Raw genomic sequence first — 7649 nt, forward strand, 5'->3', positions numbered from 1 at the left:
CGGTGCTGGCTCGAAGGGTCGAATGGCCTCCTCCCGCACGTCTTTTCTATGTTTCTATGTTTTGGAGATACAGCGCGGAAACAGGCCATTCGGCCCACCGTGTCCGCACCGACCAGCGATCCCCGCACATTAACACTACACTACACACACTAGGGACAATTTACATATATACTGAACCAATTAACCTACAAACCTGTATGTCTTTGGAGTGTGGGATGAAACTGAAGATCTCGGAGATAACAGGACGAACAAACTCCGTTCAGACAGTACCCGTAGTCGGGATGGAACCTGCAGAACCCGGAACCTGCTGATGGAACCTGCGTTTCTCCCGCTGAAAGTGCTGTAAGCAGCAACTCTACCGCTGCGCCACCGGGCCGCCCTAATGATACTTGATTCTCACATGTACCTTGATGCAGTGAAATGCTTTGTTCTGCAGACATCCGGTAATAACCATGTTCTCCACAGTTGCTGCTGCTCCGTTGGGATGCTGTGATCTTTTACTTGTGTATATTCCTTGGGTTTATTTCAAACACTATTTCAGATTGTTTGTTAACACATTGCGGAGATTGGAAATGTTTTATCTGAGATCGGGTTGCAGTGAACGCCAAGGAGAGGAGCTGTAGGATTCTACAAGACCAATATCTGAGGAAGGATGTGCTGGCTCTGGAGAGGGCCCAGAGGAGATTTACAAGAATGATCCCAGGATTGAGTGGGTTAACATATGATGAGCGTTTGACGGCACTGGGCCTGTACCAGCAGGAATTTAGAAGGATGAGAGGATATCTCATTGACATTTACTGAATAGTGAAAGGCTTGGATAGAGTGGATGTGGAGAGGATTATTCCACTAACCAGAGAGTCTAGGACTCGAGGTCATAGCCTCAGAATTAAAGGAGGTTCTTTTCGGAAGGAGATGGGGAGGAATTTATTTAGTCAGAGGGTGGTGAATCTGTGGAATTATTTGCCACAGAAGGTTGTGGATGTCAAATCAGTGGATATTTGTAAGGCAAAGATAGATAGATTATTGATTAGTACAGGTGTTAGAGGAATGGGGAGAAGGCAGGAGAATGGGGTTAGGAGGGAGATATAGATCAGCCAAGATTGAATGGTGGAGTAGACTTGATGGACCAAATGGCCTAATTCTGCTCCTATCACTTATGACCTTATGACCTTATGACCTTATGAGACACATACGTGTATATACCGGTAGAATGGGCATCCATGTAACAGAAGAGACTTATTACAGTTTCGGATACAGCAGGACTTTTAATAACTTTCCAGCGCACATCATTGAGCGATAAATTGTTGTAATTATATAAAGAACATGAACAAGATCCTATTAACAAAGTGTCATTATTGGTCTATTATTACAACCTGTAACAATCTCTGTCAAATCACACCATTGTGGCGCCATCTTGTGGCCGAGACACCTTGGTGTCGAAGATTCGTTCGTCGAGCTCGAACTGTCGCCTGAACTGGCGTGATCTGACATTAGAAAATTCACAGTTCAATATTGGGTTCTAAGCTACCGAGATGGAGAATGAGGTCATGTTTCTCCAATGGCCTCACTCAGGCAATGGAGGAGACTCAGGGCAGAGGGGTCGGTGTGGGAATGGGAAGGAGAGTTAAAATGGTTTGAAACCGGGAGATCCATCAGGCAAATGGAACACAAGAGGACTGTCCGAAAATAGATACAAAAAGCTGGAGTAACTCCGCGGGTCAGGCAGCATCTCTGGAGAAAAGGAATGGGTGAGGTTTCAGGTGAAGACGCTTCTTCACAGGGTATCGCCGCTTGGGGGGGTGCAGCAGGATCTGGGGGGTCCTTGTTCATCAGTCAATGAAAGTGGGCATGCAGGTGCAGCAGGCAGTGAAGAAAGCGAATGGCATGTAGGCCCTTATAACAAGAGGAGGTGAGTATAGGAGCAAAGAGGTCCTTCTGCAGTTGTACAGGGCCCTAGTGAGACCACACCTGGAGTATTATCCGCAGTTTTGGTCCCCTAATTTGAGGAAGGACATTCTTGCTATTGAGGGAGTGCAGCGTAGGTTTACAAGGTTAATTCCCGGGATGGCGGGACTGTCATATGCTGAGAGAATGGAGCGGCTGGGCTTGTACACTGTAGACCAAATATTGTCTATTGTCTATTGTCTAATGGTCTGCGTTTGAAATGTAACCACTCTGACTTGAATCTGTTGTTGGCAGGAACGAACAAACAAGAAGGCAATGTGGAGTTTTAATGAGTGTAAGATTTCACAAATGACATTATCCCAAATGGCCCACAACAGTATCAGCACAGCTGACTGAGCTAATGTTGATTCAGTAATGAGTTTGCTTTTCATGGTTTGATCTGTTGGATGAGTTGATTCAAATATGTAGGGAGTTCAACACTTATGGTCTGTGAAAATAAAATAGATACATTATTATATCACATGTACAGGCACAAAAACATTAATAGCATTGAACACAAATGACCAAATTTGTTGTTGGTTTTGTTGATTATATTTTATCTAAGTTTGTTGTACCGACAACCGGACAATGGAATTCTTACTGGCAGCAGCGTAACAGGTTTAGTTTAGTTTAGTTTAGTTTAGTTTAGTTTGGTTAAGTTTTGGTTTTTAAGGAAATATTTTCACTGTGGTGACACCTCGCAGGTGACAATAAAATGCACCATTGTCCAGTGACCTCAGCTGCTAATACAACCCACACATGGCGCTGGCAATCCTCTTACCGTTTGACCAGCCTGTTAGGCTTCTTTTGTCCGGCTGGCAAATCCACAAGACTCCCATGAGCGGATGATGAAAACTATTATAACGTTGATCACAATGAACGTTGCAAGTTTCACTCCCATTACCAGCAGCTGCCAACGTAATCCCCATGCAGGGCTTTCTACAGGGATCCGGCCTGAAGGAATAAAACATCAAGTTCACCAATTACTTTCCCAGTTTATTTCTGTTTCCTTCCATTCTTATACACCGAGATGTTCCCACTGTCATTGTAAACGTAGACCAATTCCCACACTTCAGTTGCCTGAACAGTAACAACAGATGTGGGAATCTTGCATAGAATTCAAAGTGCTGGAGTAACTCAGCGGGTCAGGCAGCATCTGTGGAGAACATGGATAGGTGACGTTTCACAGAGTGCTGCAGTAACTCAGCGGGTCAGGCAGCATCTGTGGAGAACATGGATAGGTTACGTTTCACAGAGTGCTGGAGTAACTCAGCGGGTCAGGCAACATCTGTGGAGAACATGGATAGGTGACGTTTCACAGAGTGCTGGAGTAACTCAGCGGGTCAGGCAGCATCTGTGGAGAACATGTATAGGATTCCTCTTCTTACGTATGGCGTGCATTGCCCAAAGTTGTTGGACAACTTGTTCTATTTGATCTTATTTGATTGTGCACACCAGGTTGATTGCATTCGTCGAAACAGGGCGGGCCACGTGAAGGATGCAATCTCCAAACCCCGTGTATAGGCGACATTTCAGGTCGGCACCCTTCTTCAGCATTCCACAATGTCACCTATCCATGTTCTCCACAGATGCTGCCTTGCCCGCTGAGTTACTCCAGCACTTTGCATCTTTTTGTTTGTAATCCCGCATCTACTGCTCCTTTTATCTCAACGTTGTTTGCTTGAGGGAATAGCCGAAGCAGCTACTGCCTCTGAGGGCCAGTAGCCCGGCCTCAATGCTGACTGCCGGTGTGGAGTTTGCACGTTCTCCGTGTTATTCCCTGTGTTTCCCCTGGGCGTTACTGCTTCCTCTCTCATCCCAAAGACGTGCGTCCTGATAGGTAATGAACAGGTGTAATTTACCCCTGATATATGGAGGAGTCGGAGTGAGCGGAGCGTGCATGTGAATTAAGGAGGAACTGGATTGCGCTTCGATGGAAAGAATAGTCGGTGTATGGAGCAATCTGCCAGAGGTCGTTGAGGCTGGGACTATCCCATCGTTTAAGAAGCAGTTGGACAGTACATGGATGGACAGGTTTGTGTGGGATTTTGACCAGGCGCAGGCAGAGGGACTAGTGGTAGCTTGGGACATTGTTGGCCGGTGGGCAATAGACTGTGGGACTTGGATAAGGTTCCCCAGGCACATCTGTGTGTCTGAGAACCATCAATAGAGCCCCCAATTTTTTCACAGAGTGCTGGAGTCATCATCATTCGGGTCTCCCTTCCAGCCAGCCCCTCCGTGACCATTCATCCAACTGTCCTCATGGCTGAGCCCCATTCCAATCTCGTGCCCCGTTCCTGCCTTCTCCCCATATCCTGTCCATGTTTTTAGGTCAAAGAGCACTTTACCTGTCCCCATCCTGCCTTCTCCCCTATCCATTGACTGTGTCCGCTATTAGATCAACATCTCTATCTAACTCTCTCTTGAAAGCATCCAGAGAACCTGCCTCCACCGCCCTCTGAGGCAGAGAATTCCATAGATTCACAACTCTCTGGGTGAAAAAGGTTTTCCTCATCTCAGTGCCCAATTGAACTGATTGTGTCGCCAACAAATGCACTGTTTAGCCGCACAGTCCCGCCTTCAGTAACTGTGATCTGATTCGGTGATTGTATGATCGATTCATCAACTTGAAATAATATTATAGTCTCGGCGCTGGCCTTTCGGCCCACCCCGTCAATGCCATCCATTACACCTATCTACACAATCCCATTTACTCGCGTTAGGATCATGGCCTTTCTATGTCTCAGCGTTTCAAGTGCTTGGCGAGACGCCTCTTAAATGTCGTGAGACAACCCGGGTTCGATCCTGACCCCGTGTGCTATCTGGCTGTGTGGAGTTTGCACGTTCTCCATTATATTGCCTGCGTTTCCCCTGGGCGTTCTTGCTTCCTCTCTCAACCCAAGGACGCGCGTCCTGACAGGCAATTAACAGCCCTAAACAACTCCTAGCATCCATCCAGCCAACGGAGACAAAAGGACACTGGATAGCCACCAAGTGGTCACAGGAGTGGAAGGCAACCTGATCTCCATTACACAGCTCCATCTGTTCACCAGATAAAACCTGTCCAGGGTCTGCCCTCCCCAGAGGAGCATGGGTGAAGCTCAACAGACTTGGTACTGGAGTTGGGCGTTTTTCAAACTTCCCCTCTCCGCAGACTGAGAGTCCGCTGGGAGAGGGGACTAGAGATATGGAAGGAATACAAAGAGCGGTTCTGGTGTGAAAAAGACAGATCAAAGCAGAAGATCTCAAGATGATGAATGGTCCTCCACACGAAAACGTCACCCAATCCTTCTCTCCAGAGATGCTGCCTGTCCCGCTGGAGTTACTCCAGCTATCTTCGGTCTAAAACCAGCATCTGGAAATCCTCACATTTTCCCATCTCCACCCCTTTTTGCTTCCCTCCGCAGATACCGTTCCCTCCTCAACTCCCTGTTCAACTCATCCCTTCCCACCCAGACCACCCCTTCTCCGGGTACCTTCCCCAGCAACCGCAGGAGATGCAACACCGGTCCTCACCGGAGAAGACCTGGGTGTCATGGTACACCAGTCATTGAAAGTAGGCATGCAGGTACAGCAGGCAGTGAAGAAAGCGAATGATATGTTAGCTTTCGTAGCAAAAGGATTTGAGTATAGCAGCAGGTAGGTTCTACTGCAGTTGTACAAGGTCTTGGTGAGACCACACCTGGAGTATTGCGTACAGTTTTGGTCTCCCAATGTGAGGAAATACATTCTTGCCATGGAGGGAGTACAGAGAAGGTTCACCAGACTGATTCCTGGGATGTCAGGACTTTCATATGAAGAAAGACTGGATAGACTCGGATTGTACTCGCTAGAATTTAGAAGATTGAGGGGGGATCTTATAGAAACTTACAAAATTCTTAAGGGGTTGGACAGACTAGATGCAGGAAGATTGTTTCCGATGTTGGCGAAGTCCAGAACAAGGGAGTCACAGTTTAAGGATAAGGGGGAAATCTTTTAGGACCGAGGTGAAGAAAACATATTTCACACAGAGAGTGGTGAATCTGTGGAAATCTCTGGCACAGAAGGTAGTTGAGGCCAGTTCGTTGGCTATATTTAAGAGGGAGTTAGATGTGGCCCTTGTGCCTAAACGGATCAGGGAGTATGGAGAGAAGGCAGGTGCAGGATACTGAGTTGGATGATCACCCATGATCATATTGAATGGCGGTGCAGGCTCGAATGGCCGAATGGCCTACTCCTGCACCTATTTTCTATGTTTCTATGTTTCTAATACCTCCTCCCTCAACTCTGTCCAGGGACCCCAACAGTCCTTTCAGGTGAGGCAGAGGTTCACTTGCTGCTCCTCCAACCTCATCTACTGTATCCGTTGTTCCAGATGTGAACTCTAACACATCGGCGAGACCAAACGCAGACTGGGCGATCGTTTCGCTAAACACCTTGGCTCAGACCGCCTGCACCAACCTGATCTCCCAGTTACTGAACACTTTAATTATCCTCCCCCATTCCCACACAGACCTTTCTGTCCTCGGTCTCCTCCATTGTCAGATTGAGGCTAAATGCAAATTGGAGGAGCAGCATCTCATATTTGGTTTGGGCAGTTTACACCCCAGTGGTATGAATATTGATTTCTCTCACTTCAAGTAATTCCGGCAGCCTCTCTCTCCCTCTCTACCCCCCCCCCCCCACCCCCACCCCCCCCCCCCCCCCCCACCCCCACCCAAGTCGCACCAGCTGCTCGTTATCACCCAACAAACAGCGAATAATGGCATGTTTCCTTTATCATGGTTACTTTTCTCAGACAATCATGACAATAAAACTCATTTGAATCTTGACTCCTGACACCCTTTGCATACATGTCATTCATTATATCTCTCTATATCATCGCCTATATCTCTCGTTTCCCTTATCCCTGACCAGTCTGAAGAAGGGTCTCGACCCAAAACGTCACACATTCCTTCTCTCCAGAGATGCTGCCTGTCCCGCTGAGTTTCTCCAGTTTTTGTGTCTGCAGTTCCCTCCGACACACAAAGGCAAGTGGAGTCGGATTAAGAATGTTTTTTAAGAACAGTAAAGATAAAGTTAAGGTTCTGTAAACTTACGTGTGACCGTGACATCTGTGCCGTGACCATTATATATTTCCCCTGTGAAACCACTCCATCGGCAGTAATACCTTCCTGTATCGTTCATTTTGAGGTCAGTGATTTCGATGGATTCTTTTAGAATTCCCTGTGAATTATTTTTCAGAACGCGGCCATAATAGTCGCCGCTCGTGTTGGAAACGGCACGAGTTTCCACGTCTTTGTACCAACTAATGGACCCCAATTGAACTGCTTGTGTCGCCAACAAATGCACAGTTTAGCCGCACAGTCCCGCCTTCAGTAACTGTGATCTGTTTCGGTGATTGTATGATCGATTCATCGGATCCAACAGCACCTGAAACCAGAAATAATATTATAGTCTCGGCGCTGGCCTTTCGGCCCACCCCGTCAATGCCATCCATTACACCTATTCTCTCTCTCTCTCTCTCTCTCAGCTTCGTTCCCTCTCTCTCTGACTGTCTCCTCTCTCTCTCCCCTCTCTACTCCCCCCTCTCTCGCTCCCCCCTCTCTCCTCTCCCCCCCCTCTCCCTCCCTCCTCTCCCCTCTTCTCTCTCTCTCTCTCCTCTCTCCCCCTTCTCTCTCCTCTCCTCTCCCTCCTCTCTCTCTCTCTCCCTCCTCTCGTCTCCT

General features: G+C 47.6%; 1 long non-coding RNA gene across 1 annotated transcript; it reads right to left on the reverse strand.

Annotated features, from left to right (window-relative positions):
- Positions 1-322: 322 nt before the first annotated feature.
- Positions 323-7426, reverse strand: LOC129715864 (uncharacterized). The gene is made up of 3 exons (XR_008726562.1): positions 7023-7426; positions 2726-2898; positions 323-2392 (listed from the first exon to the last, which is right to left on the reverse strand). It is a non-coding gene; the product is annotated as an uncharacterized LOC129715864 (long non-coding RNA).
- Between the last annotated feature and the right edge of the window lie 223 nt (positions 7427-7649).

Source organism: Leucoraja erinacea, unplaced genomic scaffold, assembly GCF_028641065.1.
Source record: "Leucoraja erinacea ecotype New England unplaced genomic scaffold, Leri_hhj_1 Leri_1460S, whole genome shotgun sequence".
NCBI lineage: Eukaryota > Metazoa > Chordata > Chondrichthyes > Rajiformes > Rajidae > Leucoraja > Leucoraja erinaceus.